Source organism: Pristis pectinata, chromosome 13 (genome assembly GCF_009764475.1).
Source record: "Pristis pectinata isolate sPriPec2 chromosome 13, sPriPec2.1.pri, whole genome shotgun sequence".
Classification (NCBI taxonomy): Eukaryota; Metazoa; Chordata; class Chondrichthyes; order Rhinopristiformes; family Pristidae; genus Pristis; species Pristis pectinata.
The window spans coordinates 4,813,469-4,830,026 of record NC_067417.1 but is presented as its reverse complement, the minus strand read 5'-3'; positions in this window follow the sequence as shown (position 1 = coordinate 4,830,026).

Sequence of the window (16,558 nt, the reverse complement as noted above, 5' to 3'; positions counted from 1 at the left end):
AGCTGACCAAACTGAGCTAGTCCCATTTCCTTGTGCTTGGCCCGTTGTAATCATAGCATTACGGAAAATTTACAACACAAAGACCATTTGACCCATTGTGTCCATACCAGTTGAAAAAGAATTCCTGATCCTAATTCCACTTTCCAGCACTGGATCCTTGGCCCTACAGTTTAACTGTAATAAGGGTTTCTGCCTCCACCACACTTTCATGCAGTGAGTTTAAGATCCCCACCCCCACTGGGTGAAAAACATCTCTTCTTGCCTCTCAACCTTCCACTAATTACTTTAAATTCATGCCTTCTAATTTTTGACCTGTTCATGCAGGGAAATCAATCCTTCCTTTTTATCTCGACCTCTTATCATAGAACATAGAACAGTACAGCACAGGAATAGGCCCTTCGGCCCACGCTGAACTATTTAAACAAGTGAGTAAAAGCCGAATTAAACTAATCCCTTCTTCCTACACAACATCCATATCCCTCCTTTCTCTGCACATCCATGTGCCTATCTAAGAGCCGCTCAAATGCCTCAAGGTAGTGTAGCAGTTAGCATAACACTATTACAGTGCTAGTGACCAGGGTTCAACCCCAGCCACTGTCTGTAAGGAGTTTGTACGTTCTCCCCGTGTCTGTGTGGGTTTCCTTCGGGTGCTCCGGTTTCCTCCCACATTCCAAAGACGTACAGGTTAGGAAGTTGTGGGCATGCTATGTTGGCGCCAGAAGTGTGGTGACATTTGTGGCTGCCCACAGAACACTCTACACAAAAAGATGCATTTCACTGTGTGTTTCAATGTACATGTCACTAATAAAGTTATCTGATCTTATATTTTCTTATCTATTATATTTGCCTCCACCCCCACCCCTGGCAGCACATTCCAGGCACCTACCGCTCTCTGTGTAAAAAAACTTGCCCCACACATCTCCTGTGAACTTACCCCCTCTCACCTTAAATGTAGTAGACATTTCAACCCTGGGAAAAAGGCACCAGCTGTCAACTCTATCTATGCCTCTCTCAATCTTATAAACTTCTATCCGGTCTCCCTCAGCCTCTGCCGCTCCAGTGAAAACAACCCAAGTTTGTCCAGTCTCTCCTTATAACACATGCCCTCTAATCCAGGCAGCATCCCGGTGAACCTCTTCTCCAAAGCCTCCACATCCTTCCTATAATGGGGCAAGATGCAGCCAGATGTGGCCTAACCAGAGTTTTATAAATGGTCTGTGATGACCATGATGCCAATTTAAACTGCACATCTGCTTGCACATGATCCGTATCCCTCCATTCCCTGCATGCTCATGTCCTTGTCTAAGTGCCTCATTTTATACACCTCTGCTAATTCTTCCCTCGGCCTCCAGAGAAAACAACCCAAGGTTATACAATCCTTCTTTATGTTCCTGGCAGCATCCCCATTAACCCCCTGTTCAGTGTGATCTCTTTCTGTGCTGAGCAGACAAGCTATGGCCTACCTTGTGTTATATACATTTCCAGTACAACATAGCTCTATTAGTCTATGCCTCAGCTAATAATAATAAAAAAAACATCCATGTGCTTTTCTAACCACCTTATTGTTTTGTCCTGTTATCTCATGGGCATGTTGCTCCACACTACTCAATATCCTCCCATTTATTCTACTGCCTTGATGCACCCTCCCAAAGGCATTACCACACACCCCTCCAGAATAAGTAACTCTGGGCACTTTGATCAAGTTGCACAGCATGGACGTGGTCCCTAAGCCCACCAGGTCCAAGACGACTATTATGTTCTCATCTGTACTAATCTTATTTACCAGCACTCAGTCTTCCATAGGTTTCCCTCGTCCAAACATCTTACACTAATCTAAAGCTCTGCTCCTCACTATCTAATGGCTAGTTTTTGTAATATCTGCACACTTGTTTATCTCGTCCCTACATTGGTATTGGAATTGGTTTATTATTGTCGCTTGTACTGAGGTACAGTGAAAAACTCATCTTGCATACCGATTGTACAGGTCAATTCATTACACAGTGCATTGAGGTAGTACAGAGTGCATTGAGGTAGTACAGGGTAAAAACACTAACAGAATACAGAGTAAACTGTCACAGCTACAGGGAAGTGCATTGCACGTAGACAATAAAGTGCAAGGTCAAACATTTAGGTCTAAGTCATTAATATATTACAAAATCCAAGGGACCGAGTATAAGATGATAGCTTTATTAGTCACATGTACATTGAAACACACAGTGAAATGCATCTTTTTGCGTAGAGTGTTCTGGGGGCAGCCCGCAAGTGTCACCACACTTCCGGCGCCAGTCACAAAAAACATCTGTAAAACCTTTCCTCTTAGCTTCTTGCCACTGACCCAATTTTGACTCCCATTTGCCATTCCTGTGGGATATTACTTTTTTGACCAGACTGCCATGTGGGACTTTGTCAAAAGCTTCTCTAAAAATCTACAGTGACTACATCATGAACACTGCCCTTATTGGGTGGTCTAGAACAAAGGATGAGGAGAAATTTAAAACAGAGCAGGAAACAATTAGAGGCTCATGAATCTTTAGAATTCTCTGCACCAAAGAGCTGTGGTGTCATTGAATAAACTCAGGGCCAAGATAAATTCTTGGACTCTGTGGAAACCAAGATTCATGGGGAACAGACAGAGAAGTGTTGAGGCCAAGATTAGATTATCCATGTTCTTATGGAATGGCAGAGCAAGCTTGAGGGACCTTATGGTCAACACCTGCTCCTAATTCTCATCTATCCAACATCTCCAGCATTGGGGGCGACCAGAATTGAATGCAATACTCCAGATGCAGCCTACCCTTCAAGTTCATGGGAGTGAACATCACCAACAGCCTGTCCTGGTCAAATCACTTAGATGCCACGGCCAAGAAAGCTCGCCAGCACCTCTGCTTCCTCAGGAGGCTAAAGAAATTTGGTTTGTACCCTTTGACTCTCACCAATTTTTACCAATGCACCATAGAAAGCATCCTATCTGGATGTATCATGGCTTGGTATGGCAACTGCTCTGCCCAGGACCGCAAGAAACTGCAGAGAGTTGTGGACACAGCCCAGCGCATCACAGACACCAGCCTCCCCTCCTTGGACTCTGTCTTTACCTCTTGTTGTCTTGGTGAAGCAGCCAGCTTGGTCAAAGACCCCACCCACCTGGGACATTCTCTCTTCTCTCCTCTTCCATTGGGTAGAAGATACAGGAGCCTGAGGTCACATATCACCAGACAAGGACAGCTTCTACCCCATTAATAAGACTATTGAACGGTTCCCTTATACAATTGAATGGACTATGACCTCACGATCTACCTTGTTGTGACTTTGCACCTTTTTGCACTGCACTTTCTCTGTAGCGGTGACACTTTACTCTGCACTGTTATTGTTTTTACCTGTACTACCTCAATGCACTCTGTACTAACTTGATGTAACTGCACTGTGTAATGAATTGACCTGTACGATCGGTTTGTAAGGCAAGTTTTTCACTGTACCTCGGTACAAGTGACAATAATAAACCAATACCAATACCAATACCAATAACCAGAGACTTAGAAAGCTGCAAAATCACTTCCTGACTCCTGAACTCCTCTTGAAAGAAGGTGAAAGATGGAGGCCATTCAACCTTCAGACCCCCACTTGCCATCCCTTGCAATCATTACTGAGCTGTATCTCAACACCATTACCTCACCTCTCCTTCATACCCAGCACAAACACTTCCTTCTTGAAAATGCAAGATGACCCAGCAACTCCCATAGACTATTGAAGTGGTGCACGATGATTCCATTGCCTTCTTAATTCAAACAAGCCTGCAAGCCTCCTGATTTCAGTGCTAAATGACCTACTTCTCATTTAGGTTTCTGTTTCCACTCTCTTCCTCCTCCTTCCTTTTTCCTGAATCCCCCACGAGTGGTAAATAGCTCAAATCCATGACTCCTTGAAAGATATTGGCATCACTTTCCAGCTTGTGCAAGAATGCAGAGGCAGGAAATTAAACACCTGGCTTAAGCATTCCGTTGGTTTGGATTCAGTTCGGGATGTGGGCAATTATCTTTCTGGCAATGAAAAGTGGTGAATTTGAAAAGATCTTTTGCAAATGGAGCTGATGTGGAGAAAGAGAGGGAGGGGGGGAAGGAGAAAGAGACTGCAAAGAGAGGGAAACAGGCAGAGACAAACAGCCTGATAGAGGGAGGGGAGAGAGGGAGAGAGAGAGAAAGAGAGAGAGAGGAGACAGGCAAACACAAATTGATAGAGGGAGGAGAGAGAGAGAGAGGGAGAGAGAGAGGGAGAGAGAGAGAGCGCTTGGGGGGTGGGGGAGGACTGGAGTTATACTTGGTCCATTAATGAGTTTTGTCGATATTTTCCCCTAATGCGGAGCTCCAGTCAGCCCCTAAAGCTGAGGAGCTTTTCCATGGATATTTAAATAAAATTGAAAATGAAGCCATCTGCCTCTCTCTTACTGAGGCTTTGAACTAATGGCAATTCCAGTTAAAGTTAATAATTTGCTTAAAAGGTTTTCTTTATATTGAAGCTCTGTGGTTAGAAAAGGAATTCCTGATAAAAACCTGATCCCTACTTTAAGCAATCCTTTAGGCTTTCGATCACAGTGAATTCAAAAAAGGAATTAATTGAACAACAACTAACTGAGTTTGATGACAAAGGTGATGTGAAGGTCTAGTTATGCAATTTTGTTCCATTGGAGTTAATAGAATTCCACAGAACATGAGGCCATTCAGGTCATCGGATCTCTACTGGCTCTTTGAAAGATTTCTCCAATTAGTTTCAAAACCCAACTCTTTCCTCGTAAACCTACAATTATTCTCTTAATTTCCAAGCATTTATCTGATGAACTTTAAAGAGATCTGTTTCCACAATCCTTTCAGGCAGATTAAATGTAGAGTATCTTTCAACATTTTAACTTTGGTTCTTTTGCAAATCATTATAAATCTGATGGGGTGGTGGAGGCAAATTCATTGGGGGCTTTTAAGAGGGGCTTGGATGGGCACATGAATAAGAGGAAAATGGAGTGATATGGGCATTCTGTATGTAGGAGGGATTGGCTACGTCGGCACAACATTGTGGGCTGAAGGGCCTGTTCTGTGCTGCACTGTTCTATGTTCTATGTTCCATGTTCTAAATCTGTGGCTTCTGCTTAATGAACCTCTTGCCTGTTCTTCCTTACTCTGTCAAAAGCCTTCCTAACAGAAGAATTCTGTGAAATCTTCTAACCTGTTCTACTCTGAGGAGAATAGACCCAGTTTTCCCAGTCCCTCCACAGAACTTTTTTATTTATTCTTACGCATCACTGACAAGGCCAGCATTTATTGCCTTTCCATAGTTACCCCTGATTTATCAGGCCGCTTAAATGCTAAAAACTTTGGTGAGACTGGAGTCGTATATAGGCCACACTAGATAAGGATGGGGGATTTCCTTCACGTTAGTAAACCAGATGGGTTTTTACAACAATTCAGTAGTTTCAGGATCATCGCAGTGAGTAGTACACTGATGCAACTGGTAGAGACACTGCCTCGCAGATTCAGAGACCCAGGTTCAATCCCAACCTCAGGTACTCTCTGCGCGGGGCTTGCACGTTCTCCCTGTGGGTTTCCTCCCACATCCCAATGACATGCAGGTTGGTGGGTTAATTGGCTGCTGTAAATTGCCCCTAGTGTGTAGGTGAGGGGTAGAATCTGGGGAGAGTTGATGGGAATGTGGAGAAGATTGGATTAATGTAGGACTGGTGTAACTGGCTCGTGTTGGTGGTCAGAGCTGACTCCATGGGCTGAAGTGTCTGTTTTTAAGAAACTCTATGGCTTCTATTACCATCTACTTTCTTGTAAATTCCAGATCAGGAATTGAATTTAAATTCTATTAGATCAGATAAGATTTCTTTATTAGTCACATGTACATCAAAACACACAGTGAAATGCATCTTTTGCATAGAGTGTTCTGGGGACAGCCCGCAAGTGTCGCCACGCTTCCGGCACCAACATAGCACGCCCACAACTTCCTAACCCGTATGTCTTTGGAATGTGGGAGGAAACCAGAGCACCCAGAGGAAACCCATGCAGTCACGGGGAGAACGTACAAACTCCTTACACACAGCGGCCAGAATCGAACCCGGGTCGTTGTAATAGTGTTACACTAACCGCTACACGATTTGAACTCAGGTCTCTGCACTGCTGGTCTGAGAACCTCAATTATTGTTCCACTATCTCTCCCACTACACCACCACCGTATCGATAAACACATCACAGTGGTGCAGCGACATGAGCAGCTGCCTCACAGCTCCAGTGACCCAGGTTCAATCTTGACCTCGGGTGCTGTCTGTGTGGAGTTTGCACCTTCTCCCTCTGACCAGATGGTTTCCTGCGGGTGCTCTGGTTTCCTCCCGCACCTAGGTAGGTTTAATCAGCCACTGTATGTTACCCCAACTGTGCGTGTTGGGTGGTTGGAGAAATGTGGGGAATTGATGGCCAAGTGAGAGAGAATGAGTTGCAGAGATGTTGACAGAAGAATGGGACCATTGGGACCATTGGCAGAATGGGACCATTGGCATAGACTCAGTGGGCTAAATGGTGTCCTTTAATGTCATAAGAAAAAGATTACGTCATTTGCCCATGGGATTGTCGCCAATTAAGTGCAGCACGTGATAGAATACAACAGACAATGATTTTGCCGAACAACTCAAGATTCAAGATTTGCTTTATTGTCATTTCGCTGAGTATTTACATACGCAAAAAAAACGAAATACTGTTTCTCACCAGCTGATATCAGTGCAACAAAAAGAGCAGTGATAAATATCTAAAATAGTCTATAAAAACATCTCTAAAACAAAACTAAAAACATATCAACACCACATATTCATATCTGTTAAAGTGCGTTGATGTATTAATAAGTGCTTATGCAGCTGAAGATGAAGTTCAACGTAGCAGGTAACTAACTATCAAACTGTTTCTGTATTGATGTGGGTCTGTACGTGTGTGTGGAGGGAGAGCTTGTCAGTGGAAGGGGAAGGGGACACAGTCCATTTATGATCCTGACTGCTTGTGGGAAAAAGCTGTCCAGCATCCTCTAGATCTAGAGCAGATGCCCCTATATCTCTTCCCCAACGGCAGGAGGGAAAACAGGTTGTGAGAAGGGTGATGAAAGTCCTTAATGATGGCCGTAGCTCTGCGAACGCAGCGTTGCTGATGGATCTCCACCACAAAAGGGAGAGGGGCACCAATGACCCTGCCAGCTGTCTTCACCATCCTATCGAGCTGCTGCTGTTTGTAGGCCTTGCAGCTACCAAACCAGGAGGTGAGGCAATAGGTCAGGATGCCTTCAATGGTGCCCCTGTAAAAAGTGATGAGGTATGGAATAGGGAGGCCTGCCTTTCTGAGTCTCTGGAGGGGGTAAAGCCGCTGCTGGGCTTTTTTAACAATGGCTGCAGTCTTAGTAGTGGAGGTCAGATCATCCACTAAGCGAACCCCCAGGAACTTAATGTTACTGACCCTCTCCACAGCAGCACCATCAATAGTCAGCGGTGTATGATCATGTTTGCCAGCCCTCCTAAAATCAATCACCATCTCCTTTGTTTTGTCCACATTGAGGGTGAGATTGTGGAATCCGCACCACACTGTTAGCTGCTGCACCTCCATCCTATATACAGACTCATCATTGTCACTGACGAGACCCACCACTGTTGTGTCATCAGCGAACTTAATGGTGTAGTTGGTGCTGAATCTATGATGTAGTTGGAACTATACCCTTTTATTGGTATTGGTATCGCCTTACTATTGTCACTTGTACCGTGGTACAGTGGAAAAACTTGTCTTGCAAGCCGATCGTACAGGTCAATTCATTACACAGTGCAGTTACATTGAGTTAGTACAGAGTGTATTGAGGTAGTACAGGTAAAAACAATAACAGTACAGAGTAAAGTCTCATAGCTACAGAGAAAGTGCAATAAGGTGCAAGGACACAACAAGGTAGATTGTGAGGTCAGAGTCCATCTCACTGTGTAAGGGAACCATTTAATAGTCTTATCACAGTGGGGTAGAAGCTGTCCTTAAATTTGGTGGTACGTGCCCTCAGGTTCCTGTATCTTCTACCCAGTGGAAGAGGAGAGAAGAGAGAATGGCCCGGGTGGGTGGGGTCTTTGATTATGCTGGCTGCTTCACCAAGACAATGAGAAGTGAAGACAATTTATTAATTGCGATTGGTTTAAACAACTCATAGATTCACTAGAGAGACAAAGGACAGCAGATGCTGGAACCTAGATGAAAAATACGATGATGCTGGAGGAACCCAGCAGGCCAGGCAGCATCCGTGGAGAAAAGCAGGCGGTCAATGTTTTGGGTCGGGACTCCTGACCCGAAACATTGACCGCCTGCTTTTCTCCACGGATGCTTCCTGGCCTGCTGGGTTCCTCCAGCATCATCGTGTTTTTCAAAGATTCGCTAGCAACACACAAAAAGCTGGAGGAACTCAGAGGTCAGGCAGCATCTATGGAGGGAAACAGACAGTCGACGTTTCTGGTTGAGACCCTGCAGATTGATAAAAGAAAGTCTTTAGCCATTAACTTCAGGGTCACACAATTTTAGAAGATCCAGGTTGGCAGGCACTTTGCTCCGGATGTAGAGTCATAAAGCTATACGGCATGGGAAACAGGCCTTTCGGCCCAACTTGCCTATGCTGACCCATTTGCCTGTTTTGGCCCATATCTCCCGAAACTTTGTACCTGTCCAATGACATGGACCATGAACCAATGGTGGTAATTATTGGACCAAAGTCTCCAGTTCCAACAACCCTGGCTGCAGTGGTGGGCTTTGTTGCTGTCACATCTGGATTAATGCTTCATGTTGCAGCCGAATGCTGCCATGAATACAGTTTCACTCTGTGAGGAGGCAACGTTCCACTGGGAACAAGGCATTCTTCATTTGGAAATGGCCATCCAGTGATGGCTGAAGAGTCCATTCGTACTGGTAACTCTCTGAGTTAAGTGTATGAATATACCTGTTAGGGTGGTGTGAATCGGATCTGGGAGCGAGAGAGGTTCTACACCCTTCTGGGCAATGCAGCAAGAAATGTCAGTGAGTTAAGGTTATCTGTAATGGGACCAAAGAGTGGTGATTTCGAAGCCATGACAGTGAAGTATACTGAATGAAGTCCATGTCCAGTATTCAGGAATGGTTCATTTGATAGTAGTGGCCAGAAACCGTGTTTATTATCCTGGGAGTGATCAGGAGTTTGAAGATCTCTCCTGTTCCCAATTCTTATCCATGCGTCACTCATAATGCAGGGTTTCAACCTAAAATGTCGACCATTCAAAGTCAAAGGGGTACAATGTTGGTAAATGTGAGGTCATCCACTTTGGAAGGTAAAATAGAAGATCAGATTATTATTTAAATGGTGAAAGATTGCAGCATGCTGTTGTGCAGAGGGACTCGGGAGTGCTTGTGCATGAATCGCAAAACTTTGGTTTGCAGGTGCACAGGTTATCAAGAAGACAAATGGAATGTTGGCCTTCATTGCTGGAGGGATTGAATTTAAGAGCAGGGAGGTTATGCTGCGACTGTACAGGGTACTGGTGAGGCTGCACCTGGAGTACTGCGTGCAGTTCTGGTCTCCTTACTTGAGGAAGGATATACTGGCTTTGGAGGCGGTGCAGAGGAGGTTCACCAGGTTGATTCCGGAGATGAGGGGGTTAGCCTATGAGGAGAGATTGAGTCGCCTGGGACAATACTTTCTGGAATTCAGAAGAATGAGAGGGAATTTTATAGAAACATATAAAATTATGAAAGGGATAGATAAGATAGAAGCAGGAAAGTTGTTTCCACTGGTGGGTGAGACTAGAATGAGGGGACATAGCCTCAAGATTCGGAGGAATAGATTTAGGACAGAGATGAGGAGGAACTGCTTTTCCCAGAGAGTAGTGAATTTGTGGAATTGTCTGCCCAGGGAAGCAGTAGAGGCTACCTCATTAAATATATTAAAGACACAGTCAGACAGACTTTTGCATTGTAGGGGAATTAAGGGTTATGGGAAAAAGGCAGGTAGGTGAGGTTGAGTCCACGGCCAGATCAGCCATGATCTTATTGAATGGTGGAGCAGGCTCGACGGGCTAGATGGCCTCCTCCTGCTCCTATTTCTTACGTCCAAAGTCAAAGTTGAGTTTATTGTCACATGCACAAGTACATGTATGCACAGGTGTATTGAAAAACTTACTTGCAGCAGCATAGCATCATAGAAACAGCATTCACAAGAAAAACATATATTAAACACAATTTTTACAAGAAAGAACACAATTAGAATAAAATAAAAACAAAGACCATTCCTTTCCCCTCCACAGATGTTGCTTAACCCGTTGAGTTCCTCTGGAAGGTTGTTTGTTGGTTCCTATTTATTCATGATCTGCAAGGTTACAGGCTGTAGAGGGACATTATTCCAACTCACCAGAGCTGGATAGTTACACACAAAAAGCTGGAGGAACTCAACGGGCCAGGCAGCATCTATGGAGGGAAATGGACAGTTGACGTTTCTGGGGGAGACCCTTCATCTGGACTGAAAGATAGAGGGGACATAGCAAGTATAGTGGGTGAGGAGAGTGGGGAAGTCAAGACGGTTGATGTTACATCGGCAACTCGAAATCAAAAGGACGAAAGAGGGACCACACACATTGGGGTCTGACTTTAAGGTGTCTCACACAGTGCGGATGAATATAGAATTCCTGATACAAGGTGCCTTGGATTTTCCAGCCACTGCATACTGTGTAAGCTGTTGTTTTCTGAAGTGCTTGCCTCCTGAAGCTAGGGTAATGTGAATCTGTGAAATTATCCAAAATATCTCCCAAGCCCAGAGGCAGTGAGTTGGTGGAATACTGGGATTAGAAAGTGCCCATGAGAAGACCCATCACACTCACAAGAGGACCATGGTGTTTCTACCCGGATGGATTCCATCAAATTCCTCCTCCGCACTTCTTCTGGGCAAGGTCATTGTGTTAATTTCATAAAGTCCGCCTACCTGACCCTTTAAGAACCATTTAACACGGCAAGTCAATGAATTACAACCAGGGAGAGCTTCCAAACCTGCCCCCTTATTCATATCCATTTGTGCTGCTGCAAGATGCTCTCTGAAGCTTTTCTAACAGTGTTTGAGTAATTTCCCCCTGGCTAGGTGATTAAACCCTGTAATCAAAAGGCTCCCTGATGAGCTGCTGTACCTAATTTACACAGCACAGAAACTGCCTTTTGTTTCACCTCAGGCTGAACGTTCCATATTGAAAATATTATTTCTTCAGTAAACTCAAACTCACAATCAGAGTTACTTGAATGCTCATCACACCATGGAACCTAAGTAAGCCATTCTGCCCATCTGGCCTATATTACTGTTGATGCTCCATTACTTAACTCTTCCCGCCCTTCCCCTTTACCATCACCCACAAGCCCACCCCTTAACAATAACCATTAGAGAGCTTTTCAAAACAGAGGCAAAAACATTTTTTGCTTTTGCGTCAGATTCCAGGATTTCTTGTTTTATTTGTTTTTCGTCCTGCTGAAAATCCATTTCCATCTCTTTTTTTCGCAGTTCTGATAGAAGGTCTCCAACCTGAAACATTGACAGTTTCTCTATTTTTCTGTTTTTTTTTCCTTACCTGACATGCAAACATTCATGTCTCAAGATGAGATAAGGTGAGATATCTTTATTAGTCACACGTACATCAAAACACACAGTGAAATGCATCTTTTTGCATGACTGAGAGTGTGCTGGGGGCAGCCCGCAAGTGTCGACACTCTTCCGGCGCCAACACAGCATGCCCACAACTTCCTACCCCTACGTCTTTGGAATGTGGGAGGAAACTGGAGCACCCGGAGGAAACCGGAGCAGACACGGGGAGAATGTACAAACTCCTTACAGACAGCGGCCGGAATTGAACCCAGGTCGCTGGCGCTGTAATAGCGTTATGCTAATCGCTACACTACTGTGCCTGCTGCATTGAGTATAAGAGTTGGGCTGTCATGTTGCAGCTGTACAAATCATTGGTTTGACCGCACGGAGTACTGTGTACAATTCTGGTCACCACACTACAGGAAGGATGTGGTGGAATTAGAAAGATTGCAGAAGAGATTCAGCAGGATGTTTCCTGGAATGGAGAGATTTAGTTGCAAGGGGAGATTAGATAGGATGAGTTTATTCTCACTGGAACACAGGAGGCTGAGGGATAACCTTATAAAGGTATATAAGATAATGAGGAGCATAGAACATAGAACAGTGCAGCACAGAACAGGCCCTTCGGCCCACAATGTTGTGCCAACACAACTAATCCCTCCTACCTACAGAAATCCCATATCCCTCCATTTTCCTCTTATTCATGTGCCCATCCAAGCCTCTCTTAAAAGCCCCCAATGAATTTGCCTCCACCACCCTATCAGGCAACGCATTCCAGGCATCCACCACTCTCTCAGTAAAAAACATACCCCTCATGTCGGTTCTGAACCTACCCCCTCTCACCTTAAATGCATGCCCTCTGGTTTTGGATCACTCAATAGTGGGAAAAAGATATTGCTTGTAAATAGCTAGGGTATTCAGTCAGTCTTCTTTCCCCAGGGTATGGGAGTCTAAAATGAGAAGGCGTAGGTTCAAGATGAGAGGAGGAATTTAAAGGAGGTCAGGTTTTCCACACTGAGGGTAATGATTATATGGGAACAAGCTGCCAGAGGAGCTGTTAGAGACACATACAATTACAACATTTACAGATTATCTGGGGAGGTACTTGAAGGAAAGGTTTAGAAGGATACAGTCCCTGTGTAGGCAAGTGGGATTAACACAGCTAGGCCTCACGGTTGGAATGAACAAGTTGTGCTTAAGAGCCCATTTCTGTGCTGTACAAATCTACGACTCGACTCTATCACACCACCCATGATTCTGATTGGCCTCACAGGATAGATGCAGGGAGGGCAGGCATGGTAGTGTAGCGGTTAGTGTAACGCTATTACAGCGCCAGTGACCCGGGTTCAATTTCGGTCACGATCTGTAAGGAGTTTGTACGTTCTCCCGTGTCTGCATGGGTTTCTTCCAGGTGCTCCGGTTTCCTCCCACCTTTAAATTTAAATTAAAAAATTTTTTTTTTAAAAATGTTTTATTTACAGCGTGGTAACAGGCCCTTTCGGCCCAATGAGTTCGCGCCGCCCATTTTAAACCCCAAATTAACCTATCTGTACGTCTTTAGAATGTAGGAGGAAACCAGAGCTCCTGGAGGAAACCCATGCAGACACAGGAGAACATACAAACTCCTTACAGACAGCGACGGGAATCGAACACCGATCGCTGGCGCTGTAATAGCGTCGCGCTAACTGCTACGCTACCGTGCCGCTTCTTCCATCTCTGCATATAACTGAACTCCCTCATCTCTGAGTCCATCCCCACTGCATCCTCTGCAAGCAATCTATAAGATATCTTTATTAGTCACATGTACATCGAAACACACAATGAAATACATCTTTTTGTGTAGCCTTCTGGGGGCAGCCCGCAAGTGTCGCCACGCTTCTGGTGCCAACATAGCACGCCCACAACTTCCTAACCCGTACGCCTTTGGAATGTGGGAGGATACCAGAGCACCCGAAGGAAACACAGGCAGACACGGGGAGAATGTACGAACTCCTTGCAGACAGCGGTCAGAATTGAACCCAGGTCGCTGGCGCTGTAATAGCGTTACGCTAACCGCTACACTACCGTGCCTGCCAGTGCAAACTTACCCTCTGTTGTTTGCGCTGATCATCTGTGTGTGTTAACTTGTACTTCTGAAATTTGGATCCAATGAAGTCTGTCTTGGAAGTCATTGCAACATTACTAAAGCATGTGACCTGCAAATTGTAACTACGAGAACATTTCTATATTGGATTTTCTCTCACCCTGCCCCTGTGTGTTACAAAACTAGGTCTAATATACTGAAGGATAGTTTGTAAAAGGCAGTGAGGACAAAGGAATTCTTCAATCTTGTTTTCAATCATTATATGATTCAATTAAAAGGCAAGCAGGCAAAAAATATAATTATGCATAGTTCATTCTTCTTAACCCTGTTTTTGACTTCACATTCCCTCTTGCGAGTGAATGAAATTAAAATCAGACACAATTAATGAGAATTATTGAGAAGGAGCCACCTTTGTCAGACGAAGCTCTCTGAACAATATGAATATTTCCTTTCATGCCAAACATCTCAACTGCCCTTCTCTTTCTCCCTCAGGCTCTCTCATATCCCCCTGACTGTCTGATCAAATAACTTGAAATGCGTAATCTTGTCTGAGCTCAAACCTTTGCAAACCTGCCCTGATTAAAATGACTCACGTTCGTATCATTGCCTGCTTAAACAAGAACCAGATCTCCTGGAGCACTTACAATCACAGGCCCTCTTGTTTCTCTAAGCATCAGGCACACGCTCCAATTAAAAGTTGGAAAATGAGAAGTGCAGCTGTGTTGTGGGATCAGAGACCGTGGCAAGCCTCAATCACCCTGGAAAATCGGGAGAAACAAAGAAAAGTTTGCATTTCTATAGCACCTTCCACTGTAAACCAAACAGCTGTTTCCTACTTTGCAGCACTTTTAAAAAGCTGCATTTCTGTAGCACCCATCTCAAACTCAGTATGTCCCAAAGCGCTCTTGTGAGGACTCAGTTATGATGTCAGGAATACAGCAGAAAATTGGTGTACAATAATGTGGTGACGATTGGACAACCTGCCTCAGTGATATTCGTTGAAGGATAATTTATTGGCGATGTGAAGAAATCACGATCATTTTTGAATCGAGAAACATAGAAAATAGAACAGATTCAACGATTCAGGAGCAGCTTCTTCCCCTCCACCATCAGGTTTCTGAATGGTCCATGACCCCATGAACAAGACCTCGTTACTCCTTTTTGTTTGTACTATTTATTTATTTTTGTAATTAACAATGAGCTTTTATGTCTTTGCACTGTACTGCTGCCGCAAAAAGGCACATTTCACATCATATAAGTCAGTGATGTTAAATCTGATTCTGATTCTGAGTACAACCCAGGAACAGGCCCTTCAGCCCACAATGTGCCGAATTAATTAAACTAATGACACCTAATTAAACTAACTCTGCTTGCACAATGTCCGTGTTCCTCCATTCTCTGCATACGCATGTGCCTATCTAAGAGTCTCTTAAATGCCTCCCTCGTATCTGCCTCCACCCCCACCCCTGGCAGCATATTCCAGGCACCCAACACTCTCTGTGTAAAAAAACTTGCTTCTTTGAAATGCCCCCCTCTCACCTTAAATGCATGCCCTCCAAGTATTAGACATTTCTACCCTGGGAAAAAGACACTGGCTGTCAACTCTATCTATGCCTCTCAAGATCTTATAAACCTCTGTCAGGTCTCCCCTCAGCCTCTGCCACTCCAGAGAAAACAACCCAAGTCTGTCCAACCTCTCCTTGTAGCACTTCATGACGTGGAGTTAGAAAGTCAAACAACACACAAATATCTTTGCTCCATCATGTCCATGATGACCTTCAATGTCTTATCTTCAGTAATCCCATTTACCGGCACTTGGTTCATAGCCTTCCATATGTTTGGCAATTCAAGTGTCTGTGTAGATCCTTCCCTAATACTGTGAAGGTTTCTGCCTCCACCAGCTCCTCTTGCAGTGCATCCGAGGTTCCAAGCACCTTCTGGGTGAAACATCTCTTCCTCAGATTCCCTTTTAACTTACCGTTTATGCACTCTAGTTTTGGACACTTCTGCTTTGGGGAATGGTTTCTTACCATTTGCTCTACCTATTCCCCTCAGAATTTTGTGCACCTCTATCAGCAACACCTCCACCTCCCCCACCATCCTCCTCCACTCCAAGGAAGACAAACCCATATTATCCACTCTCTCCTGAAACATTCCATCCCAAGAAAAGTCCAGGCGAACCTCCCCAGCACCCACGCACCATGGGATCTTTAAGGCCCACCTGAGAGGCAGGCTCAGTTTAATGCCTCATTCAAAAGACAGCACCTCTGACAATGCAGAATTCCCCCAGTACAGCGCTGAGAGTCAGCCAAATGCTTTCACAAAAGAAGCAAGGAAGCAAATTACAATCTGCCGATCCACACCTAACGAACAACGAAGTGAACATAGAAGATGGAATAAAGGCCACTTTGTATGTTAAAATTAAGAATTTCCTTTCAAGACATTTGTACATTACCCCCAAAATGGGGAGGAAAATCAGAGGAATGTCCTAAGTTAGGATGGAGACCATGGGGCTTCGATATGCCCAAATGGATTTGAGGAGGTCATCCCTCTCCCCTGCCTGGCCCCATCCACCTACTACCCTTTATTCCACCCCCTGGAATCCCTCCCGTATCAAGTTCCATCTGCCCTTCACCTCTCCTCTAATGGTTCCCATTATCGCCTTCCTTGCTTATCTGATTCCAACACCAGTATTGTGTTCCCGCTCATCACTCTCCAGCAGTTGTCTCCACCTTCAGACCCCCCTCTTCCCACTTGGCTCCATCTGCCGTTTCTTTTGTCTGGTCCCATTCGTCACCGACCTGCCTCCGTCTCTGCTCCTCCCCTACCTTGCTCCATCTGCCT